The sequence below is a fragment of the Choloepus didactylus genome, chromosome 17, assembly GCF_015220235.1.
Source record: "Choloepus didactylus isolate mChoDid1 chromosome 17, mChoDid1.pri, whole genome shotgun sequence".
NCBI classification, from domain to species: domain Eukaryota; kingdom Metazoa; phylum Chordata; class Mammalia; order Pilosa; family Megalonychidae; genus Choloepus; species Choloepus didactylus.
Window position 1 is genome coordinate 67,252,910 of NC_051323.1, and position 25,332 is coordinate 67,278,241.

The 25,332-nt window shown below is 42.5% G+C and overlaps 1 long non-coding RNA gene across 1 annotated transcript in view; it reads left to right on the forward strand.

Moving 5' to 3' along the window:
* The window catches only part of LOC119512599, a 38,986-nt gene extending 15,892 nt beyond the window's left edge, over window positions 1–23,094 (forward strand). The window contains exons 2-5 of the long non-coding RNA XR_005212411.1: window positions 18,604–18,686; window positions 19,655–19,740; window positions 22,253–22,552; window positions 22,723–23,094. This is a non-coding gene — a long non-coding RNA (uncharacterized LOC119512599). The remainder of the gene's footprint in view (window positions 1–18,603; window positions 18,687–19,654; window positions 19,741–22,252; window positions 22,553–22,722) is intronic.
* The last annotated feature ends 2,238 nt before the right edge of the window (window positions 23,095–25,332 follow it).

Consider the following 25,332-nt stretch of genomic DNA (forward strand, 5'->3'; position numbering starts at 1 on the left):
AGAGCCGAGTTGCACAATCCTGGTTGAGCTGTGATCCTACTCTAAGGGGGTTTAGCTAATGAAATGGTTGGAGACCTTCACCATGGGACAATTTCCCCAAAATAGCATTCCTCAATAGGGTGTTAGAGATGGCATGTTAATGTAATAGTAGATTTTTGTATGTGTGTTTTGACATTCATGACTTTAAGTTTTACAGCATCCCTAAGTAGAAGATAGAAGGTGTGGTGGTTTGGAGCTGTGTGTACTGTATAAAAACATGTTCGTAAACTTAATTCATTCCTGTAGATGTGAACCCATTGTAAGTAGGACTTTTTGATGTGGTTACTTCAGTTAAGGTGTGGCCCACTGTTCTAGTTTGCTAATGCTGCCGAATGCAAAACACCAGAGATGGATTGGCTTTTATAAAGGGGGTTTATTTGGTTACACAGTTATAGTCTTAAGGCCATAAAGTGTCCAAGGTGACACATCAGCAATTGGGTACATTCACTAGAGGATGGCCAATGGTGTCCGGAAAACCTCTGTTAGCTGGGAAGGCACGTGGCTGGCGTCTGCTCCAAAGTTCTGGTTTCAAAATGGCTTTCTCCCAGGATGTTCCTCTCTAGGCTGCAGTTCCTCCAAAATGTCACTCTTAGTTGCACTTGGGGTATTTGTCCTCTCTTAGCTTCTTCGGAGCAAGAGTCTGCTTCCAACGGCCATCTTCAAACTGTCTCTAATCTGCAGCTCTGTGCTTTCTTCAAAGTGTCCCTCTTGGCTGTGGCTCCTCTTCAAAATGTCACTCACAGCTGCAGTGAATTCCTTCTGTTTGTCAGCTCATTTATATGGCTCCAGTGATTGAGTTTAGACCCACTCTGAATGGGTGGGGTTACACGTCCGTGGAAATTATCCAATCAGAGTCATCACCCATAGTTGGGTGGGGTGCATCTCCATGGAAACACTCAAAGAATTACAATCTAATCAGCACTAAAATTTCTGCCCCACAAGATTGCATCAAAGAATATGGCTTTTTCTGGGGGACATAATACATTCAAACCGGCACACCCACCTCAATCAGGATAGGTCTTAATCCCATTACTGGAGTCCTTTATAAGCAGAATGAAATTGACAGAAAGAGTAAAAAAGCCACAGGAAGCAAGCGCACCTGGAAGAGAAAGGAGAGGCCTCCATGTGCATTGCCATGTGACAGAGGAGCCAGGGACCAAGGATCGCCGGCAGCCAGCTCTAGAGTGGAATCCTCAGAAAGAAAGCATTGCCTTGATGACACCTCAGTTTGGACTTTCTCTTAGCCTCAAAACCATAAGCTAGTAAATTCCCATTGCTTAAGCCAACCCATTGCATGGTGTTCCTTGAGCAGCCAAGGGGACTAAAACAGATGGTAAGATTTCTTATGACCATGTCACAACTAGCATAATTGTGTCTTTAAACGGTGATTGTCAGGAACACTTGTGAGTGTTCTGGTACCCATCATTGCAATGACTGTGTCACCTACACAGTAACTTTGTTCCTAGTTCCATTTTATAGTTGGGAAAATAAGGGGCCAGGAGTTGCTAGCGAGCTACTGGACTCTGAAGCCAGGCAGTTGAGCAGCAGAGACTGAGTCCTTAGTTACTCCACTCTGTGACTTTGGGGCGGCTCTTGAAAGTTATAGGCTTGGAAGTGACCTTTCACAGCTAATCAATAGGAAGGTGGGAAGTCATAACCTATTTCAACATTAAAGAAAGGAACAAGGAGATCATATGTATGCCCAGGTTGGATATTGAAACTACAGCTCTTTTGGTGAAATTCTTCCCTAAATGTGCTTGATTGGCTCCAGATGACTGGGATGGGGTAGGGACTAGGAGGAGGTCCAGGCCAGCAGGCAGAGCATGGCATTCGGAGGGCAGGAGGTAGGCAGGCAAGCCCATCATGATCTTCGGCTGTTGCCCCTGTGGGTGGTACCAGCAGAGATGGTGGTGCTGGTGGGGATGTTTGTTTGTATCGGGGGGTGTCAAACACAAATGAATGGGTATTATTTGACAAATGTGGGTAGTGTTGTCATGGAGAACCAAGTATTGGGAGAGACTTAAAACTCCAGGCAGCTTCAGGAAAGCTAGTGGGCAAGGATATACCGTGGTTGGGGCATCTGTTAGATCTGGGCACAAGCTGGGGAATGCATTTTAGGAAGATATGAGAAGTAGGGCACAAGGTCATGGCTGGTTAAGCAACAGGGTGACTTAATGCTGAGTATCATGGTAATTTTTTTAAATTTCTTGCTAAAGGTGGTATCTCTCTGGTATGGCTTTAGCCCTGAGGAGTGGAGGCAATTTGAGCTGAAGGAAGATTCATAGAAAGGCTTGAACAAGTCTCAGTCCTACATCACAGTGTTCTAATCTCTTGTATCTGGACATAAGTGTCACAACATGGCTGGGAGTTGGCAAAGAAGGAAGGCGGCTAGTCAGTGGTCAAAGGTCGATGGACAAAAAGAGACTGTGCAAAAAACACAGTTACTGAAAATGAAGCCTTGCGTTGAATGGGCCAGTATTGAGAGTCATTGCAGAAGGAGAAACTTAATGCTGTGTGTGCACGAAGGGGTCACCGGGTGGAGAAGGAGCCGTTACAGAGAGAGAAAGAATAGCAGTGGAAGGAAGCACTTGCCTAAATACCATCGGGACATTTTGGGTTAAAGGATTAGAGAATATGTTTCTGTTTTAGGGTGCAACATACAGTTGAATCTTGGTTGTGTTTTTTTTTTTTTTTTCTTTTAATCCAGTGTGAAAATCTCTACCTTTTAATTTGAATATTTAGACATATACATGTAATGTGATTATTGGTTTGGTTACTCTGTGTTGTACATTTGTCCCATCTGTTCTCTGTTCCCTTCTCTCTTGTTTTCTGCCTGCCTTTGGATTAGCTGTGTATTTTTTTAATGATTCCATTTTATTGCTTTTGTTGGTTTATTAGCTATAGCTCATTATTGTGGTTTATAGTGGTTGTTTTAGGATTTGGCCTAACAGTCTGCCTTCAAGTGATATTACATCTCTGCATGTACAACAGTATACTTCTATTTCTCCCCCTCCAGGCTTTGTGCTATTGGTATTATGAGTTTTATTTCTGTTTATGTCCCTTCCAGACTTTGTGCTATTGGTGTTATGAGTTTTATTTCTGTTTATGTCCCTTCCAGACTTTGTGCTATTGGTGTTTTGAGTTTTATTTCTGTTTATGTTAAAACCTCACAATCTCAATTCACTGTTATTATTATTATTGCTCTAAGAGGTCAGTCATCTTTTAAAGAGATAAATATAATGACAAAGATGCTCTTACACGTACCCTTAATAGTTGCCATTTCCATGCTCTTCATTCCTTTGCGTAGATCCAGATTTCCATCTGGTATCATTTTCCTTCTGCCTGAAGGACGTGCTTTACCAGTTCTTGTAGTGCATGATTACTGGTGATGAAATTTTTCAACTTTTGTATGTCTGGAAAAGTTTTTATTTCACCTTTGTTTTTGGAAGATATATTCTTTGAGTAAGAAGTCTAAGAAGACAATAACTTTCTTCAGTACTAGCTTGCCTTGTTTCAGACAAGATGTCTGCAATCATTCTTATCTTGTATTCCTCTGTATAGAATGTGTCTTTTCTCTTCTGGTGGCCTTTAAAATGACCTCTTTATTATTTTAAGCAATGTGGTTATGCTATGCTTTGGTATAGTTTATGTTGTAGTTCTTATGCTTGTGGTTCATGTGACTTCTTAGATTTCTGGGTTTATAGTTTTCATCAAATATGGAAATTTTTTAGCCATTAGGTCTTCAAATATTTTCTTTTCCCCTACCCCCCCAGGGACTCCAGTTATTTGTACATTAGGTCACTTTAAGTTGTCCCACCATTCACCGACGCCCTGTTCATTTCATCCCAGGCTTTATCTCTGTGTTTCTTTGGGGTAATTTCTACTGCTATGTCCTCAAGTTAACTAATCTTTTCTTTTCTTCTGTAGTGTCTGACCTGCTGCTAATCCCATCCAGTGTATTTTTCCTCTCAGACATGGAAGTTTTCATTTCTAGAAGTTTGATGTGGGTCTTTTTTGTGTGTCTTCTCTGTCTTTACTTATGTTCAATCCTTTCTCTATCCTCTCAAACGTATGGAATACAGTTATAATAACAGTTTTCGTGTATTTGTCTACTAATTCTGTTTGTGTCATCTCTTAGTAGCTTTCAACTGACTGATTTTTTTCCTATTATGGATCATATTTTCCTGTTTCTTTGATGCCTGGTAATTTTTGATTGGATATCAGACTTTACAAATTTTCCCTTCTGAATGCTGGCTATTTTCATATTCGTATAAATATTCTTGAACTTTGTTCTGCGATTTGGTTAAATTACATGGAAATAGTTTGAGATTTGGGGATCTTGGTTTTAAGCTCTGTTAGGTGGACCAAAGCAGGGTTTAGCCTAGGGTTAATTTTGCTCCACGATTGAGACAAAACTCTTCTGAGTATTCTACCTGAAGCTTTGTCAGTTGAGAGATTTTCTGCTCTGGCTCGTTGGAATTGGAGCTTTCTTGGCCCCATGTGAGTTCAGGAAATTGTTCCTTCTAATCCTCCTGGGTGGCTCTTTCCCTGGCCTTGGGTGTTTTCCACACACACATTTGCTGATAAGTACCCAACTGAAGACTTGCAGGAGACTCGCTGCGGATCTCAAGAGCTCTCTTTGGGTGCAGCTCTTTCCTCTCCGTCACTCTGCCTTGAAAACTCAGTCACCTTGACTTCCCTGGTGTGGTAGATTGGCTCACGTACCATGGTTTAGACATGTTCTTAATCTTAATCTGCATTCCCCTGATGTGAACCCTTTGCAAATGTGATGTCTTGAAGATGTTATTTATAGTTAAGGTGAAAGTGTGGCTGAACCACATGAGGTTGGGTCTGAATCCACACTGCTGGAGCTTGTATAAAGAGAAAGAAACTGTGTGCCAGAGTTAGAGAAAGCTGCAGGGAGAAGCCAGAAACTGGAAGTTGCTGGGGACCCAGTGGAGCAAGGAGAGGGCCTCACCCTGGGACATGAGGAAGGGGTACAAGTCTAGGAACCCCAAGGTTGCTGGCAGCCAGCACCAGAATGTACAGACTTTGGGGAGAAAGCATTGCCTTGCTGATGCCTCAGTTTCAGACTTCGGTTCACTTCAAAACCAGGAGCCAATAAATTCCCGTGGTTTAAGCCAACCCACTGTGTGGTGTTTGTCCTAGCAGTCGGGAAACCAAGGCACCTGGACTCCCAGTTCTATCTCCTCAACTCAGGGAGATCGCCTGACCCCACGTGGGTCTCCCACCCTGTACTGCAGCCTGGAAACTCTCTGTAAGCAGTAAATTGGGGCAAATGTAGGCTCGCCTTGCTTGTTTCCTCTCCTGCAGGAATCACTGCCCTTCAGTTTCATGTATTTTCTTCAGTGTTTTGATTGTTTCAAGTGGGAGGATAAATCCAGCCCTTGTTACTCCATCTTGACCAGAACCACAAGTTCATCTGTGGTTTTGAATGTTTTCCACCCACGAGGCTCACTTGGCTTGGTTCTTTAGGTGAGAAACAGATGAGGTTTTTGACCCTGTGATTAAAGCACCTCAATTCCAGTGCTGAGCAGGAATGAGAAACACGGGACTTTACATTAACAGGCCCGGAAGTCTGTTCTCTGATATACTTCTGACCCCACTGATCTGCCTGCTTCTCCAAACCCAGATTGCCTTGGCTCTTGTTTCTATACCTTCTGTTAGTCTCAGGGAACCAAAATTCGTTAATGTCTTCCTTTTCCTCCTAGAGAGAAGAAAATCCTTCAATAAACCCAATTCCTAACAACATATCCAACAAAAGCTATTCTACCCAAACCCACAAACTTAACATTCATTCATTTATTCAACAAGTATTTACTGAGTGCCTGTTGTATGCCAGGCACTTTGCTTGGCCTTAGGGATAAAATTGTAAGCCAAAGCTGACACAGTCCCTGCTTGCATGGAGATATTCCAGTTTTTTCTGGCCACAATAATCAACAAATATTGACACTTGCACGTTTGACCTTATCTAATTCTACAGTTAACCACAATGATTACCGCAAGTAAGTACCTCACTTCCTTTCTCCGTTACTCAGCCACCATCGCTTGGGGTGAGCCCATGAACATTTACATTAACTTTAAAGACTATTCAAAATCATGTCATTTCCTGTGCATATCAGCTTACCACGAAGGCCATCAGAGGGCCAGTTATCCAATTTTCCTCATGAGTCCTGATCTAGAAACTGGATTTCTATTTTCTGCCCTGGCTCCCATGTTAAAATCAAACGAACAAACAAAATCCCCGCTAAGCTTCTGTTTCACCACTGAGGATTTGTTTAGGCATAGACACAGCAGATGTATTTTCACCAAAGTTCTCACATGAAAGTCATCATTCAGTCATCCACTTGAACTAGTAAATAACCCAGCTGACACAACCGTTTCTTGGTCTTGACCCTTCATTAAGTGTGTGATTCCAGGGGCAGAGAGTTTGATTCCTAATTTTCTTTTTTTCGTTCCTTTATCCCAAATCCTCAGTGTCACCTCCCACCTACCCACCCCAACACACACCCATGTTAGAAAGGAACCCTTCTCTGCCGCTGCTCCCAGGGCCCACAGAGAGAGCTCTTCCTGGGTATCTCTCCAGGCATGCTGCCCTACCCCTTACTCTCTGGGGTCACCTGGGTCATGGGTGGCAGCCATCAGGCCACGCTGCTCCACTGGGAGGGCTCCTCTATTAAAGCTTCTAAGAATGGAGGTGCCAGTCTGCCTTCTTTCCTCTCAGACTCAGACCAGTGTGAGGCCCATCCCTGATAAGGGGGCACGCTGGCAAACCCAGGCTCTGCTTCACGTGGGCGTTCCATGATCTTGATTTGGTGGAAGGAGAATATGGGTGAAAGAGGGATGGAGAGGGTGTTGGTAAGTCAATTTTGGTTCCTCAGCTACACTGCATCTTTGAAGTTTTGATCTCCGTGTTCCTGATTCCTGCATGTGTCATTCACCTGAGTCTACACACAAGCGGGAGAAGAGAGCGTGTGTTCTGGAGCCTTTCCTATGACAAACTGGTGATAAATGGCTGTGACGAGCTAAATCACCAGACAGGGAAAGGTCACGTGTACAGGGACCTGACACCTAATGTTCTACAAGAACATGTGAAAGGGAGAGCAACAAAATCCAGTTCCCCTGTCCCTGGGAGACAGAAACTTTCCCACAAAATCAGTCCCTCGGAATTCCCACAAAATCTGCTCATGGCTGCTCACCCGCACCCAGGCCTGACATGGGGAGCGTGGGGGTGGGAGGGGGAGGGGTGGGAAGCGAAGGGCTTGGTTTGGACCAAGCCGAGATGGGGGCAGTGGTCCAGGAAATGCTTTGACCCTCTGATCTCATTTCTCCACTTAGAGAGAGGCCTCTGTTCCCTGGATGCGGCACGAGGGATTCTGTGTAAAAAGCTAAATATAACCTCTGATACAGTGTTTCTGGACAAGCAACAACAGTTTGAACATAAGGAACATGATAAACATATTGACCAAGAAAGCCCAAACATTAAAATCCAGCCAAAGAAACATTGATAGCTTTCATTTTCAAGACATAGAAGAGAAAAAAGAAAATTTTGGAGAGATAGATGGATGGGTCGTTTTGTTTTTTTGTCTTTTAGGGTAGCCTAAAGTAGGATGTGATGTCAAAGTGGAAAAATCCAAATTCCATTTTTCTTTGAGAAAAACATCACCTTTAACTTCAGTAGAAGCTGTGGAAATAGAGCATTCAACAGTTTTTTATAGCTTTTAATATTTTTATGAAATTTTTATTATGAAATAATTTTTGTTGTTCATATTTTTAAATACCAGCACATTTCTTTCATTTAAAATACCAGTACGCAAGGACTTCTGATGATAGTGGAAGTGCTGTGGTTTTGGCCTGTCTGCAGAGACACTGGGTTTCTTTCTCTTATGACACTGTGGTCTGCTGTCTGCTCATTCCATACTCCAGAAAGGGTCTCACAGGGACCTAAACACAGAGACATTCTCCTCCTTTCCACTAGCAGTCCAGTCTGTGTGCTGCTGTTCTGGCCCAGTGGGCACATCAGACAGTGCATTAACACCAAATGATAATCCATACCTCAATCAATCATTTCATAAAGTTGGTTTTTAAACTTTAAATTGTGGAGAAGGCTGAACAAATACCAGAGTAGCCAGGACCTCCACGTGCCCATCACCAGCATCAACGAGGGTCATCGTCACTGCCCCCATCGCTGCCCACTGCCTCGTTCATTAAATATTTCACTATGCGCCTCTAAAATGTAAAGTCTTTAAAAAGTTTCCAAAATACCATTCCCACACCCAAAATCTTAGCAGTGATTCTTGATATTATATTATCAGGTATCCTCACTGGATTATTTTGAAGCAAATAACAGGCATCCTAACATTTCATCTATAAATAATTCAGTATATTTCTCTGAAAAAGGGCACCTTTTTTAAGCAAAACTACAATACCATTATCATACTTAATAAACAATAATCCCATAATAGCATCAAAATCCAGTCAGTGTATAAATTTTCCTCTTGTCCTTGCGTTATCTTACACATGAGTTGTTCGAATCTGGATCCAAACAGATCTATGCATTGCGTTTGATAATTATGTCCCTTAAAGTAATTTAAATCTATGGGTCCTCCTTCCCTCTTTTGAAAAAACTAATTAATTTGCTGACGAAACGTATCCTGTAGTTTTCCACATTCTGGATTTTAAGTATTGCGTTCCGTTAATGTTTTTCGCCCAGAAAATTGTCCTTATTTTGCCACCATGCTCTTTTTTTTATTGAGGCATAACTAAAAAACAATAAGCTTCACATATTTAAAGTGTGCAATTTGATAAGCTTTGACATATGTATACATGGTGAAACATGAGCGCAATCAAGATAATGAATGTGTCAGTCATCCCCCTACATAGATGTTGCTCGCTGACCTTGGGCACACAGCTTCTCCAGGCCTCAGTTTCTTCTTCTGTTAAACGAGGACACATAAAGGATCTGTCTAGAACTAGAGGATTGTTAAATGTCCCTTCCATGCCTAGCTTTCTATTATTCTTTCATTCTTGGCTCTTCCTTCCACCAGATGCTAGTCATGGATATAATCGTTCCGTTTCTGTAGCTAAAACCCACAGCCACAACTGGTAGGATAATTAGTTTTTATATTTTATAGGCTTTTTAATTAAAATAAGATCTTTAGCTGTTTTCTCTCCCACATACCAGAAAGATTTATAAATTGGTTGCTCTTGTGGAGAAATGTCGTATTTCTTTTTAAGTTTCAGCATCACAAATATCCCATAATGAGCCTTCTTCAAACCAGACTGAATGCAGTGCAGGCTCTAATCATTCTCTAAAAAAAGGAAAGCTCATGGGGACGAAGGATGAGAAAGGATCAAAACTTGTTTCAGGGAGGAGTTAGAAAGACACTGATTTTTAAGGTTTCGAGAAATGATCAAACTGAACACAGCAGGAAAAGGTTTAAAACTGGCAAAACTTTAAGCAAAGGCCGTTTGAATCAAGTGGTAGTCATCTGCACGGCATGGTCTAATCTGGACTAAAGTATTAGTAAAAATATGGTGAAAAGTTTCCCGGTGATTTAAAAAGTTCAAGGAAGGTAAAGGTTTCTGAGCAACACATTGGCTTGCTCATTTATTCACCCATTTAGTACTAAGTAGCTGATGGATCTAGGGACACTGAAATAAATAAGGAGCCGATTCTCTCTCAGTGGGTCTCCTGAAGAGCTACAATACTAAGCAGCCTATATTTCTGACCCCAGTCCCTCCCTGAGAAGGTTAAACTTCAGATCTCCAGGATAAAATACCCACCGACAGTTCAGAGGGAAGTGACGGGTTTGTTTCATCACATCCTTGAGCCACTGTCCTCTCGCAGTCAACATTCACTCATTCATTCATTCATTCATTCATTCAAACTGTAGTGCCTCCAGCAATCTTTTCCCCACCCATTTTCCTGATTAATTCCAATTTACCTGTCAGGTAACAAACACAGCAAGACTTCAACCAGACTGGTGGTTTCCAGTTTTGAGGATTCGAGGGGTGAGGAAATAGACAAGGTACCTTGTCCATTTTTACAGTCTTCCACATTGATTGAAAAACTGAAGATAGTATTCCTCAGGAAAAAAGCTGTGCTTTGTGTCAGACAAGGAAAGGAGTCCTCAGGGAATTGTCAGGAGTGACTTGGAATGAGCAAAGAGAAATAAATTGCTTTGAACTAAAAAGGTCAGAAAAAAGAGAGAAATGTCCATTGGAGCTCAGGAAGTAAGAGAGCCGTGAGGAGAAGGGAGCTGAGAAACATGGAAACCCTGATTCCCTCTGTGAGGGCTGGTGCGAGGCTCTCCCACTGGCAGGCTCGTCCTCCAGACCTTGGCTAAAGGCCCACCTGAGGCTCCCCTAGACAGGTGACCTGGGGAGTGCCTGAGATAGGTGGGCTGGCCAGGTGAGGAGGGGTGGAAAGGAGTCCTGGACTTTCACCTGGGGCACTTCAAATTATTCCCTTCCACAGGCGAGTTTTAGAGACGTTGCTGGATGCTGTATTTTTGGTTTAAGCAATACTAACCCCCCCATTTTTTGCATTTTATTATGGGGAATTTCAAACAAATATGTTAGAGAGAAAAATCTAAAGACTCCTCATGTACCCATGACCCAGGTCCCACGCTGATCAATTCACAGATGATTTTGTTTCGTCTCAACTCCCACCCCTCTCTCCGCTGCGACAGCATTTGAAGCAAATTCCAGATCTCTCATCTGTAAAAATTTCAATATGTGTGTCTAAAATAGAAGGAAAATGTTTTAACAATGTGTAACCACAATATTGTGGTCACAGTAAAAAAAAATCAACAGTAATTCCTTCCCATTATCAAATATCCAGTTAATGTTCATATTTCCAATGGCCTTTATGAGAAGACCCAAGCATCATGAGGAATTGACGTGTCTTAGTTCTCTGTTAACCCACAGGATGTCCCTCTCCTGCCCTTCCACCTTATTCTCTCTTCCTTCTGATGTATTTATTGAAGAAACCAAGTCATTTGTTCTAAGGAGGTTCCCACGGTCTGGATTTTGTGGATTGCATCTCTGTACTATCATTTAACATGTTCTTCTGTCTTCCATATTTTCTGTAACTGGGTGGTGGGATCTAGAGGCCTGAGGAGTTGCTAATTCATTAACTTTAGCAAGGCCATTTCATTGGCGAAGAGGGGTGCTACCCCTTTTATTTTGAAAGATTTTTTTCTCCAATTACATTAATTTGTACCTTGAATAAATAAAATGTTCACAGTCTTTTCCTCCCAACAAATGAGGAAATTTTAGTTTCTCAGGTTTACTAGCTCTGGTGAGAAATAGGGAGTGAGGGACACTCAAGATTTTTTGAAGAACCGAAGCAGTAATTTTTCATGTGGAGATGTGTTTTCATTTTGGATATGTGTGTGGTGAATGAGTGATCTAATTCCCAGCACTCAGCTATAAAACTTTACGAGAAGACCCAGTGAAAAATCCAACACGCCAGTGTGAACCGTGAACTGGCAGCATCTGGTTAAAGAAAATCAAAACTGTGGGCAGGAAGCTTCCGATACAGGCTGGGAAAAGAGTGAGAAAACGAGGGTTGCTGTATCTTCTGGCACCCAGTGTAAGCGGCAGCCTTGGAAATAAGATATTTCTGTCTGTGTTGGCCATTAGTAAATATCTGGGTTGCTGGCCAACTATTCGTAATCTTATTGTTAGTTAGGAGGTAGAAACTCTGCTGTAACGTGTTTGCAAATACACACACCATACCGTAGCTTGCATCATTTCTTTTAAATGGAATCATTATCCCTGTTTGAACTATACAGGCAATGAAAGCAATACTTATTTATTACACACTTCATATAATAATCTTAACAATCAGCTGGTTGGAGCAATGTATTTGGGGGAAAGGGCAAACTATAGCAACCCCCTATTCTCAAAATTCCCACAGGTGGGTATCTGCCACAGAAGGGAGCTGGCCTCCTCGGCTAGGTTCGCGCTAACTGATGTGTGATGAAGCCAGGGAAAGAAACTGGCCCACATGCCCTGGGTCTAAAGGATGTGAGGCAGCAAGCCTGAAATTTAATCTGCACTTGGCCTCCCCAGTGTGGTCCCTTTGTCTGATTTTTATGAGCCTCTGTAAGTGGTGGGAGTGCACGCTCTCTCTTCTTTTTCATTCTTCTTGTTTTTTTTAAAAAATTATTGGATCCTCTTATTTTTCTAAACTAGGAAGCAATGGACAGAGGTGACTTCTGTGAAGAAGCTATAAAAGGTGACATTTTAACTTGATACCACTGAAGACTGGAAACTGACAGAACTGTTCCAGCGGATGGACCTGCTGCTGGTCTGCCATTGCCTGCCTAAAAAATCCCCAGATTAAGTCATGAAAATGACTCTTCCCACCAGCAGCTAGAGGAGGAGGGTAGATGCAGGGGAGGAACTGCACAGCCGCGCACAAACCCTGGGCCTGGAGTCGGGATCTGGGTTCCAACGTGGGAGCTGCTCTTGGCTGCTCAAGTGGGAGCAGGTGCTAAGCTCCCTGCAGCCCTGGCTGCCTCTCAGCAACCAGACGCATCAGAAGATGCTCGTATTGTTTCCTATTGCTGCGGCAACAAATTACAATGAATTTAGTGGCTTAAAACAACCCAGATTTACTATCTTGCAGTTTTGTGGCTCAGAATTCCGACATGGGTCTAACAGGTTAAGTTCGAGTCTCTTCCTGGAGACTTTAGGGGAGAATCTGTTTCCTTGCCCTTTCCAGCTTCTAGAGGCTGCTGCCCACACTCCTTGGCTCATGGCCCTTTCCTCCATCTTTAAAGCTGGCAAAGGCAGGCTGAGTTCTACGTGAACTGCAAAAACTTTTTTCAACTCTCAACAGCTTCTGACAGCAACTATAAATACTGCAGTGACTCAGTTCAATTCCATTCTGACCCCGGCTCCCTGAAATCAGGACATTCCCCACAGGTTCAGGGCTGTCCTCTACAAGATGGTCCTTTGGGAGTCAGTTGCAAGTTTGGGGGCCCAGGCCACTTCTGACCAAGAGCTGAAAATTTGGAGGCTCCCACCACCCCTCAGTTCTGATAATTCACTAGCACAATTCACAGAACTCACTGAAAATACCATAATTATAATTAGAGTTTTATTATAGTAAAAGGATACAAATAAGAAGAAGCCAAAAGAAGAGATACATAGGGTGAGTCTGGAAGGGTGTCAACCGCAAGCTTCCACGTCTTCTCCACGTGGAGACAGAATGCATCAACCTCCCTGCACAGAGATGTATTTTATCCATTACGGAGGGTCATCATGTAAGCATAATTGGTGTATTCAGTGCCCACTCTGGCATCTGTTTGCGTATGAACTATCAGGTGTGGTTCTCAGCCCTGCCAGGAACAACAAAGAAACACTCCTATCGTGGGAAGTTCCTGCCCCACCCCACACCCCAGGAACAGGGGACGAAGATCAGCCAAGTGTTTGTTATGCGACCATCTTTCTGGTGCTCTGCAACCTGGAAATGTTCCCTTCTTTTAAGGACTCAGGTGATTAGATCAGGCCCTCCTGCTAATCTCCCCACCTCAAAAGCCTAATCTTAATCACAGCTGTAATGTTCCTTTTACCACGTAAGGTAACACACTCACAGGTTTGGAAATTAGGGCATGAATATCTCTGGAGGCCATGGCTCTGCCTATTACAAACAGAAAGTTTTCCTTAGGAAGAGGGAAGGAAAAAATTGAGGAAGGGAATGTTTTCAAGGAAGCTGCAAAAATTCACATTTTACCTTAGAATTTAAGGGTCATTTAGACTTTCCAATATTCCCTTCCAAAATCATCGCTCAATTTCCCACTTGAAATATTCTCCAATTTCTTTACCTGACCTTAACCATACCTGCTCTGGGCTTTGACTCATCTCACTCTGATGCTGTTTCCTGAGAAGCCATGCCACCCCCACCCACTTCTCAACACTCCTCCAAGGACTGGTGAGTGGACACCTCTTACAAAGCCTGCCCTCATCCTCCAGGAGAGAAGCAAGCATCAGCATTTTGCCTGCCCTTTTTTGTATTCGTGATGACCTTCTCCCTGGTCTGACAGTTCCTTGTGTCCACATCTTAGAGCTCCTGCAAGAGGTCCCGATGTGTGTGTCCTCCCCAGGGCCCTGCACACAACAGGAGCTCCACATGTGTGTGTTGGCTGAGGCACGGATGACAGTCAGTGGACTCACAGTGGGAAGCAAGCGGCAGTGGAGGGAAAACAACTCAGAGATGACATTGTACTTCTAGATCCTTGAACGAGCACAAAACTCTTCATTTGGTGTTTGCACCTGTCTACGCAGAGGATATGTGGGTCCCCGCATCCACCTTAGGATACCAGTGAACTTCCATCTCAGATCTAAGAGGTTTTAGTCGTTACATAAGAAGAAATTATGTAAACATGGAAAGAAGGCCATGGAAAGAACCTTATGGCATATGTACTAGTTTAATATGTAAACATAACTTTCTAGCCTGACTTTGCAGGCCTTCAACACTAGCATTTCGTCTCCCACTCAGCCCATTGTTTCCCTCACACAAACCTTTTGCTCAAGCGAGCACTGACTGTTGATGGGTGACGCTGGTTCCCCAGGGACTGTGTATTAGCAGATTCTAGGCTCACACCTGGGCTCCGTGACAAAGACGACTGGGTACAGTTAGCAATATACCCCAGGGGCACGCGAGAAGGGAGCTGCAGGCACACCCCATATGTGTCCATCTTTGTGTTTGGGGGATCGAAGCCTGCCCCCCAGAAAGATACGTTCAAGTGGTAGTCCCTGATCCTGTGGGTGTGAATCCATTTGTAAATAGGACTTTGAAGATGTTGCTAGATAAAGGTATGGACTCATCTGCGAATAGGATGTTGGAAGATTGAATCCAGCCTTAACCCGTATGACTCGAGTCCTTATTAGCAGAGGAAATTCAGAGGCAGCCAGTTGGGGGCATCCAGAAGTAGGAGAAGCCGGAAAAATAAATTACCACATGACGGAGTCACGTAGTTTACATTAGGGTTCACTTTTTGTGTTCTACAGTCCTAAGGTTTTCTGTTTTTCTTTAATTTTTAAAATTCTAGTCACATATATACAAGCCAAAAATTCCCCTTTCAAATATATGATATAAAATTTCACATTCAAATGTGTAACTCAGTGGTGCTAATTGCATTCACCATGTTGTGCCACCATTGCCACCGTCATTCACCTAGACTTTTCCGTCTCCCCAGCCAGAAGCTCTGTGCCAACTGAGCAGTAACTCCCCATTCCCTACCCCCACCCCAGTCCCTGGTAACCTATAATCTAGTTTCTGACTCTATAAATTTGAATTTGCTTATTCTAATTATTTCATATCAGTGAGATCATGCAATATTTGTCCTTTTGTGTCTAGCTAATTTCACTCAACATTATGTCATCAAGGTTCATCCACAATGCTGCATGTATCAGAACTTCGTTCCTTTTTATGGCTGAAACGTATTCCATTGTATGTATAGACCACATTTTGTTTATCTATTCCTTGGTTAATGGATACTTGGTTGCTTCTATCTTTTGGCAATTGTGAATAATACCGCTATGAACATTGGTGTGCAAATATCTGTTTGAGTCCCTGCTTTCAATTCTTTTGGGTATGCACCTAGAAATGAGATTGTTGTGTTATGTGGTAATTCTATACTGAACTTTCTGAGGAACCACAAAACTGTTTTCCACAGCAGCTGCACCATTTTACACTCCCACCAACAATGAACAAGGGCTCCTATTTCTTCACATCCCACATCCTCTTCAACACTTATTTTCTGTTTGTTTTTTTTTTTTAATAGTAGCAAGTAAAATGGTACTGTATCTCATTGTGGTTTTGATTGGCATTTCTCTAAAGGCTAATGATATTGAGCATCTTTTCACGTGCTTTTTAGCCCTTTGCATATCTTTGAGAAATGCCTATTCAAGTCTTTTGCCCATTTTCTGTTAGGGTTGTTTGAGTTGTAGGATTTCTTTATATATTCTGAATATTAAACCCTTATTGGACATGTGGTTTCCAAATATATTCTCCCATTCTGTAGGTTGCCTTTTTATTTTCATAATAAAGTCCTTTGAGGCATAAAATTTTTTAATTTTGATGACATCCTATTTACCTATTTTTTCCTTTTGTTGGTCATGCTTTTGATATAAAGTCTAAGAAAACATTGCCTAATGCAAGGTCCTGAAGAATGCTTCCCTGTATTTTCTTCTGAGAGTTTTATAGTTCTGATTCTTATATTTGGATCTTTGTTCATTTTGAGTTAATTTTTGTCTATGGTGTGAGATAGGGGTCCACCTTCATTCCTTTGCATGTGGATATCGAGTTTTCCCAGCATCATTTGTTGAAGAGACTGCTCGGACCCAGTTGAGTGGACTTGGCACCCTTGTTAAAAATCTTCTGACCATAGATGTGAGAGTTTATTTCTAAACTCTCATTTTTATTCCATTGGTCTATGTGTCTGTCCTTGTGCCAGTATGTCCTGGGTTGTTTGTTTGTTTAATGTGGTGGCATTCCAGACAGAAATAAGCCTTGAGGAGCTGGGATTCTCTAAGGGAAGTTGTACCGCAGGGGTTCTTTAACTTGAGATCTCAAAGTGAAGAATGACTGACCTTAATGAATAATGAGATCTACTTTTTAATGTACATCTTAATTACCTAAAGCAAACTGTCTGCCCAAGTTCCTCAGATACTTGGCTCTCAGCCTCCAATTCCTTGCTGTGGCCAAGGGCCTGGTTGTGGTCCAGCCCAGGCTGTCCACGGGCTGTACTTCTGCTTTGGCCTCCCTCTGTCTGTCTGCCCTGGGACCCTCATTCCTAGCTCCAGGTCCTCATTCCCACCCTGACTCCTGCTTGTGCATAACCAGAATCATCTAAAGGGGTGAATTCCTATTAGTTTATTTCTACAAAATTTTGCTTCCCTCCCAAATCTTCTGCCACCTCCGGGGTTTGTCTGTATGTGCCGGAGCTCTGTCACTCTGAGTGTTTTGTGACTACATTCTCACCCGAAATGTTATTCCAGGAGGGGGTGTTCAAGTTCCTTTTGGCAGGAAGGGCTATTTCCTGTTTGGACCAGAAATTGAAATTGATTTCACCATTTGCATAACAGCTTGCCACTTTCTACGTGGTGCTATTAATGTCCCCCCCATACCAAACCCCCCGTCCTCTGCAAGCAACCATCCTGGGGGTGAGTCCTCTTGAGACATACCATGTGTCTCAACCTTGGATAAGTTATTTCTACTTCCGCTGCTGCCATCTGGCTAGGAAATGGGGCTGGGGCTGGCTTGTGTGAAAAACTCCGGAAAGAAGACAGATGAGTTAACAAAAGGATATTAAAGAGTAGGAAAACCAGAAGAGTGATCCTTTTTTTTTTTTTCCTCAATTTTTTAATGCATTTTTAAAATTGTGAACTTTAACGTATATACATAACAGTGACAACTTTCAAAGTACGATTACAAGTAGTTAGCAAATTTCAAAGAATGTTACAGGTTACAGTTCCACAATTTCAGTTATAGTAAAATATAACATATAAACAGAAATGTGTTAACTTTCAAAGTACAACTCAACAAGCAGTTTTATAGGTAATTTCAAAAAATATTTTGGGTTATAGTTCCACAGTTTCAGTTCTTTCCTTATTGTGAGATATAGGATATATACAGAACGATGATAACTTTCAAAGTACAATTTAATGAGTAGCTATAGAGCAAATTTCAAAGAATGTTATAGGTTAAATTTCAGTTATTTCCTTCTAGCTATTCTTACACCCTAGCATCTAAATATATATATATATATATAAAGTTTCAGTGTTCATAATCCTTTGTTAAATCCTATCTTGTTTGTTGCTGCCCCTTCCTCTCATTTAATCTCTTTCTCCACCTTCAGGGGTGTCTAGGCAGTGAGCACCCTAACTTGTTCATATTGAAAGGGGGTGTTGACAGTATGGGGAAAGGGGCTGCATCTGATTGTTGATCTTAAAGAGGCTGCTGCCTCTGGGTTTTAGGACTTGTCTGGCATAGGAACACTCTGGTGGATTTAAGTTTCTGAGAGATAAAACTTAGTGAGTGAATCTTTTATAGAGTCTCAGGTAGGGACCTAAGTATTGGGGAAGTACTTTTGGTAAGGGCATGGCATACTGTGGCCAATTTGGGAAGTCTAGCTGGAACTTGCATGAGAGAAACCTCCGGGACAGCCTCTTGACTCTATTTGGGATCTCTCAGCCACTGTGACCTCAGCTTGTTGCCTTTCTTTTTCCTCCCTTTTGGTCAGTAGGCATTTTCAGTCCCTTGCTGCCAGGGCCAGGAAGAGCCCTCTTTATCTGCCTTTTTGACTCTTAAACTGCACAGAAGAGTAAAGAAAACTCACCCTGTCATGAAACATTTTTCACCAACAAGGAACATTTCATTTTTTGTTTTAGGGTTTCTAATTAAAGATTAAAAATAAATGGATTTTTAGTATCTTTTTGGTTTGTAAAGAAATATCACCTCCAGATCAATCTCACAAAAAGAACCTGGAAGTCAAACTCAGACTTTCTCGTTCTCAATTTCAGGGCCAAGGAACCGTGGCAGGTGATGGCATCTGGGTGGAATAAAGCCCTGCAACTTCTGCATCCTTCTGCCATGCTGATTCCAGGTAGTTTGGGTTAATTTTTTATATGTATATTAATAGGACACAAGGCAAACCCCCTGAGCTTTCCAGCAATAGGTGAAATGCCTGCTTTGTTTGGAGGAACTCCGATTCCATTCTTCCGGTGATCCTCTGTCCCGGGGACCCGCACTGGCCCCAGTGCCCTCGGCCGCACCTAGCAAGGCCTTGCAGCAGGGACAGCTGCCAGAGCCACCAGAGGCGCTAATGCATGGCGTCTTCACCGGGCCACTGTGCAGGAGCCCTCCAGGGCTCGGGTCCAGAGGCCTCGGCCTTCCAGCTTGAATCACCTTTGGCATCTCGGGAAAGGGATACCATCACTCCATCACATTTTCTCTAAACAGTATGCTTCATTGCAGTGGGAACACCAGCGGATGTCCCGTCATGCAGCAGCGTGGCAAGAACCTTCCCTGCACGCCCCTCATTAGTTCCACGGCCTTAGATGAGATCCCTGATCTTTCTGAGTCAGTTTTGTCATCTATCAATTGGGGATAAATGAGAATCAATGAGGAAAGCAAAGGAGCAGACGCGTAGAAGGTTGAAGGCTTTTTCCCTTCCTTAGGGCAAACTATTACCAGGGCAGTTTTAGGTTTACAGAAAAACTGATCAGAAAGTAGAGTTTCTCATAAATGCCCTCCTCCCCTTCCCCCACACATACAGTTCCACAGTTTCCCTCTTATTAACATCTTGCACTAGTGTGATGCATTTGTTACAGTTGATGAGTCAATATTGATACATTATTAGTTACTAAAGTCTGTAGCTTACTTTAGGGTTCGCTCTTCATGTTGTGCAGTTCTATGGGTTTTGACAGATATGTAATGTCATGTATCCATCATTTCAGTGTCATATAATAAAGTTTTACTGCCCCCATGTCCCCCTATTCATCCCGGCCTTCCTTCCCCTGAACCCTTGGCAACCACTGATCTTTACCCTCTCTGCGGTTTTGCCTTTTGCAGAATGTCGTATAGTTGGAGTCGTACAGTATGCAGCCTTTTCAACCTGGCTTCTTTCACTTGTCAGTGTGCATTCACAATTCTTCCAGGTATTTTCATGACTTGATAGTCCAGATTTTTTTAATCACTGAATAATACCACAGGGTTTGGATGTACCACAGTTTGTTTATCCATTCCCCTATGGAAAGGGCATCTTGGTGGCTTGCAATTTGGGGCAGTTATGAATAAAGCTGCTGTAAACGTTGTATGCAGGTTTTTGAGGGAACATAAGTTTTCATCTCATTTGGGTTAATACCTAGGGGATTGTGCAGCTTCGTAAGAAACTGCCAAACTGCCTTCCAAGGTGGCGGTACCATTTTACCTTCCCACCAGCAATGAATGAGAGCTCCTGCGGCTCCACGGCCTCCCCAGCGGGAGGGGTGTCGTCAGGGGTTTGGATTGGAGCCATTCTGGTGGGCGTGTTCGCGCCCTTCCTTTCTTTCCTGGCAAAAGTCGAGTCCCAGAGTTCCAGAGACTGGAACCCCCGGCTCCACCTCAGGCAACTGTCACCCAGTGAGGCTCAGCCAGGGACTCAGTGTCAGCTTTCCGTGGGTGCTCATCTCCATTTCCACCCCAGACGGCTGCCCCAGACGATGCAGGGCGTCTGTGAAATGGGCCGATTCTCTGTAGGCCTGGCTATCAATAAGAGCTGTTTGTAAAAGGCCCTGTGAGGACCAGTGTCGTCATTGTTTTGATAATGTGATTATCGTGGGCGTTCTCCAGAGCTGTTTCCCACAGCCACTCACTGTGAATCCAGAGTCGATTCCTCGAGAGGAGAAAGGGCCCCAAGGTAAAATCTTGGCTTGGCCTCTGCAAAAGATACCCAAGTATTATAAAATGCCTTGATTTCCTTTCCTTTTCCATTTTCACGTAAGGACTTGTAAAAAAAATCATAAAACTCCTCTGAATCTGAAGCAAAGAATTGTATCAATATATTTCTCTGAGAAGAAGCTTAAATCAAACATCTATGTGTCAACTCACATAGTTACAACATCTTAATTTGGGCTAATTAAGAGAATTGTAAGGCAACTTCCAGTTTTTTTCCCCTATAATAGCTCTCTTTTGGGATAAGCAGATATCTTCTCCCCTTCAGTGTTTTATTTATTTGGCTTTTAACCAATCCTTAGACTCAGCTTTCCTCCACACTCCAGAAGGGGACGGAACGCTGATGCCATCTGACATACTTCCCTCATGCGAATGGAGCTGTTTTCCTTTGAACAACCTCTGAGCTCATAAATTGTGTTACCCTGAAATGACGGATGCATGACATTATGCATCAGTAGGTCATTCGCAGAGGGACTGAAGAAGTTTTCCTTTCTTTGGGCACCTCAGCATCTACCCAGAAGGCAGAAGAGGTTGTGTCCCGGAGCGCCGTCTTGCAGGCGTTACCCGTGCCCCTGCCGACTCTCCTGGGCCATTTTCCACTTGGTGGGTCCCCTTCCTGGAGGCTGCTCCTCTGTAGTTCTACCTGCTGATGGCAGACAAGTGGTTAACTCCATTTCCAGGCACAAAATATCAGTTCCCTTTTCTGGTTTTTACAGTTCCTGTTACCCAAGATGGAGTCCAATAAGTCATGGTTAGGATAGTCCAAGTTTGAGCTCAAAGCTCAGGACGTAAGTCTTGATGGGGGGAAAGTAGGCTTTTGGCTTTAGAGGCATTACTGGGAGTGCAGATTCTCACTTCTGAGTTCGGGTAAAGCAGTGTGGATGGGATGAATGGGAAGACACTATAAAAACAAAATGTCTTAGGTGATTGGAAGGTTAGAATTCATAGGCTGCTAAGATTTTGCACAAAACTCCTTTTTGCTAGTTAAAAAAGCAGCTCTCAAACTTGGTACACTGAATAAATAGGGCCCACAAAGGTGGTCTGCTAAAACCTAAAGGGCAGGAGTTAACTCTGTGCACAGATAGCACTGAAAGTGCAAACCTAGAGCTGAAAAAGCACTGAAACACTTTCTGCTCAAGCTTCAAAGAGACTCAAGCCGCCGCAGCTGTGCCCTGGCGGCTTCTCCTTTGATGATGAGACCCACCCCCCCCCTCGCCTGGTGCACCAAGGGCAAGCCAACAACCTGTGTGCAGAGGAGACAGAAGGCATCACTGATAAAATACCTTCCAAGCTACGGGGAGACAGAATGCAAACAGGAAAGATCAATACCTAGATTCAGTCTGATATGGGATCAAAGCAGAAGGACAAGTTTAAATACAAGCAAATACAATGAATCAATGCATAGGAGCAGTTTTAGAAAAGTAAATGTAAAATTTTATAATAGCAGGAAGTACTGGTAAAGCTAACAAATAAATTAAAAATGTACACATCCAGCTTGCCCAGACTCAGTGCACTCTAAATCGGTTTGATCTTTCAGCACGACCATATGGAAATATGTTTAATAAGAGCTAAAAATGTGTTTCATGACCTCTACCCCAGTACTCTTCTTTGGAAGTTATGCCCCATAAAAATTATTTGTTTACAATTGTGAAAAATTGTGCTCAAGAATAAGGAATTGGTTCCCTACATTATGGCACGTGAACCTAAAAGCATGTAGCTCTAACCCCTTATTTTTAGGACACCAACACCCATGAGAAAATCTATATGGAGAATAGTTTTCATCTCATGTGCCAATTCGTGTGCTTGAGAAGCGTGCCTTGGAGTCCTGCAGGGAAAAAGACTCTGCGGCTGTATCTGGCCTCCTTGGAAAGAAAACCTGCCCCGTAAAAGAAGTCTACCAGCAGGCATGAGTATGAGGAGCTCGCAGGCCACACAGCCAGGAACCCCGGGTTTTGAGCCCGTCTGCAGACCCCCAGCCGCGGTGGAGCCAGTCTCTGCATCGCTCCCGCTGGGAAAGCTTCCAGGGTGCAAACAAAGGTGAGCCCTCCCTCAACAACTGGTCAGTTTCCCAGAAGCTGCTCATCAGGCCCCTGCATTTCCCAGCCTCACATCTACCCCTGTGAAGGGCGAGGTGGCCCTGGATGGATGAATGAAAGTAGATGACAGCGTGAGGGGGAAGAGTAACGCTGTTAATTTCACTGTTGCAGCTTTGCTTTTTCCATTCCCCCTTCACTGCTGCTAAAGAGCGACTTTCTCTCTTGAGGAAGAATGAAGAACCCTTTGAGAGCAAAACAGAGAAAACGTTCCTGAGAAATCCTGATTACCAAGAGGAGCTTATTTTCATATTTAAATGTAAGCTATTCTTCTCAGCTATTATCTATTCTCATCCCTAGGAGGTGCCATTATCTGGAAAGAAATGCACCTTCCAATAGCCAGAGAGCTGGAGGTTGGTGTCACTGATTATATTAAATGTAACCAGAAGGCTTGCTGGGGCTACCAAAGTTTTCAAGATTCATTGACTAAAACGCACAAATAAAATTGTTACATAATTTATTTCAGATTTGATATCTTATTCAAAGTAGTGGTTAAAATCTATTTTATAAAATATTATTCAATATTTACTTCAATTATGTGGATCTTCAATTTTATCTTATAGAATAACATTTTTTACTTCTTAATACAAGAAATAAATAATATGCTAGCTGCTGCTAAGCTTTGGGCAATGTTTACTTTTCATTAAATACACAGGAAAAGTTTGATCATGATGCATCAGCTTTAGAGATGCATGGCCAATAAAATTTTGCTTTTTATGTTTCATTATGTTAAAATTGATAACATATTATTTTGATCAGTTGTTTTCTAAAATAATCATTGTAATGAAAATGAAAACTCAATCTGAAAGAAAAATTATATGGTCACATTGAAATAGTAAAATTTCAATTTATATGTATTTTTTTGTATGATGGGATAACCAGTAAAACTCTTCCAAGCATAGCAATATGGTAGGAAGATAAAAATCTGTGCAGGAAGTGAGTTGGAAATATAGGTTCAAGAAGACAAAACTAGCTTAGTTCATTTTTTAAAATGGATTTTGGTGAATATCACATCATTATAGTTTTGAAATTCCATCAGATGCTTTTATTATGAGATGTTCAATATTTGCATCTTTGCAACTCTCTAAATTGGTGAAAATTTATAAATGTCAACTTAAAAATATGCAATGGAATGAATCATTTTCAAAATTCTTTTAGGGGGTATGTGACAAAAGCATTTGTAAACTATTATTCTGCAGAGCTAGTTGTATTAGAAATGCCTCACCAAAAGGGTATCTTGATCAAATAAATTTGGGAAATGCTTCAAATCCCCATTTTGAAAATTTACAGTGTATAACTCTGAGAAATCCTGTGGTAAAGAAACATGTTTAACTTTGTTTAATCCAGTGTCTCTCAAACTTATTTGATCTCTGATCCATGTTTTCTCAGATTGCCCTGTTAATATCCATTGGGATATTCTTTGGGAAAAACTGCATTGCCATATTTCCATAGCTCCTTATATCCAGACAAAAAAGAAAAGTGTGAATGAAATATTAAGTGAGAAAAAATAGAACAAAATAATACTGACAAACATTACAACTGTACAAAACTTTATATTGGTCCAAAAATTTTTAGATAAAAAATGTGGATCAATGTAAATATTTTAGCATTCCCTTTTCTTCTGTGATGTTGCCTAAGACAAAGACAGAAAATAAAAGGAGACAGTGGAGGAAGGGAGCTGGAGGGGGAGCCCCCAGGTGGCAGGAGTGAGAGCTGGCTGGCTGGGGAGGGATCCAGGAGAAGGTCCTGACCCTAAGACAGAGCTGCGGGCCTCAAAGGCCATCAAGACTGGCAGACAGTGCAGAATCCACACTGTGCCGGTTTGGATGTATCATGTCCCCCAAATGCCATGTTCTTTGATGCAATCTTGTGAGGGCAGACGTATTAGTGTAGATTAGGTTGGAAACCTTTGATTGAGTGTTTCCATGGAGATGTGACTCAATAAACCGTGGACAAGACCTTTAATAGGATAATTTCAATGGAGGTGTTACTCCACCCATTGAGGGTGGGTCTGAATTAAATCACTGGAGTCCTAAAAAAGTGTTCACAGACAGAAGGAGGTGCTGCAACCAAGAGAGACACTTTGAAGAACACACAAGAGCTGAGAGTAGACCTGGAACACAACCTGGGATCAGCAGATACCAGCCACGTGACTTCCCAGCTAACAGAGGTTTTCCGGATGCCATTGGCCTTCCTTCAGTGAAGATATACTTGTGTTGATGCCTTCATTTGGACATTTTCATGGCCTTCAGACTGTAATTTTGTAACCAAATAAAGCACCTTTATAAAAGCCAATCCATTTCTGGTGTTTTGCGTAACGGCAGCATTAGCAAACCAGAACACACATCAAACATCGGTACCTGGGGAACAGTCTCAACCAGGAAAGTTGTTTTAACCTCCAGAGCCCAGCTCTTGAGACTGAGTATTCAGTGCAATCTGGTGGACATTTAAGTTTGGGGGCAAAAGAGCCAATCTCACATTTGGGTGTGGGAAAGTTCATCCCACTTGTGGAAACGATCACCAGATAATGATGTTCCTCTAAAAAACACCTTGGGAAGGACTGGAGCAGCTGGCTGGGTTTCTTGATCTCACGGATGAGCTGTATGTGCTTCCTCCTTCTAGAGAATTCATTTCTGGCAGGTGCTGGTGTCTGTGTGTCCCATCTTAAGGAAGACAGCACGTCTGCGAGACAAAACCTTCGGACTTCAAAGAGAATACGGTATC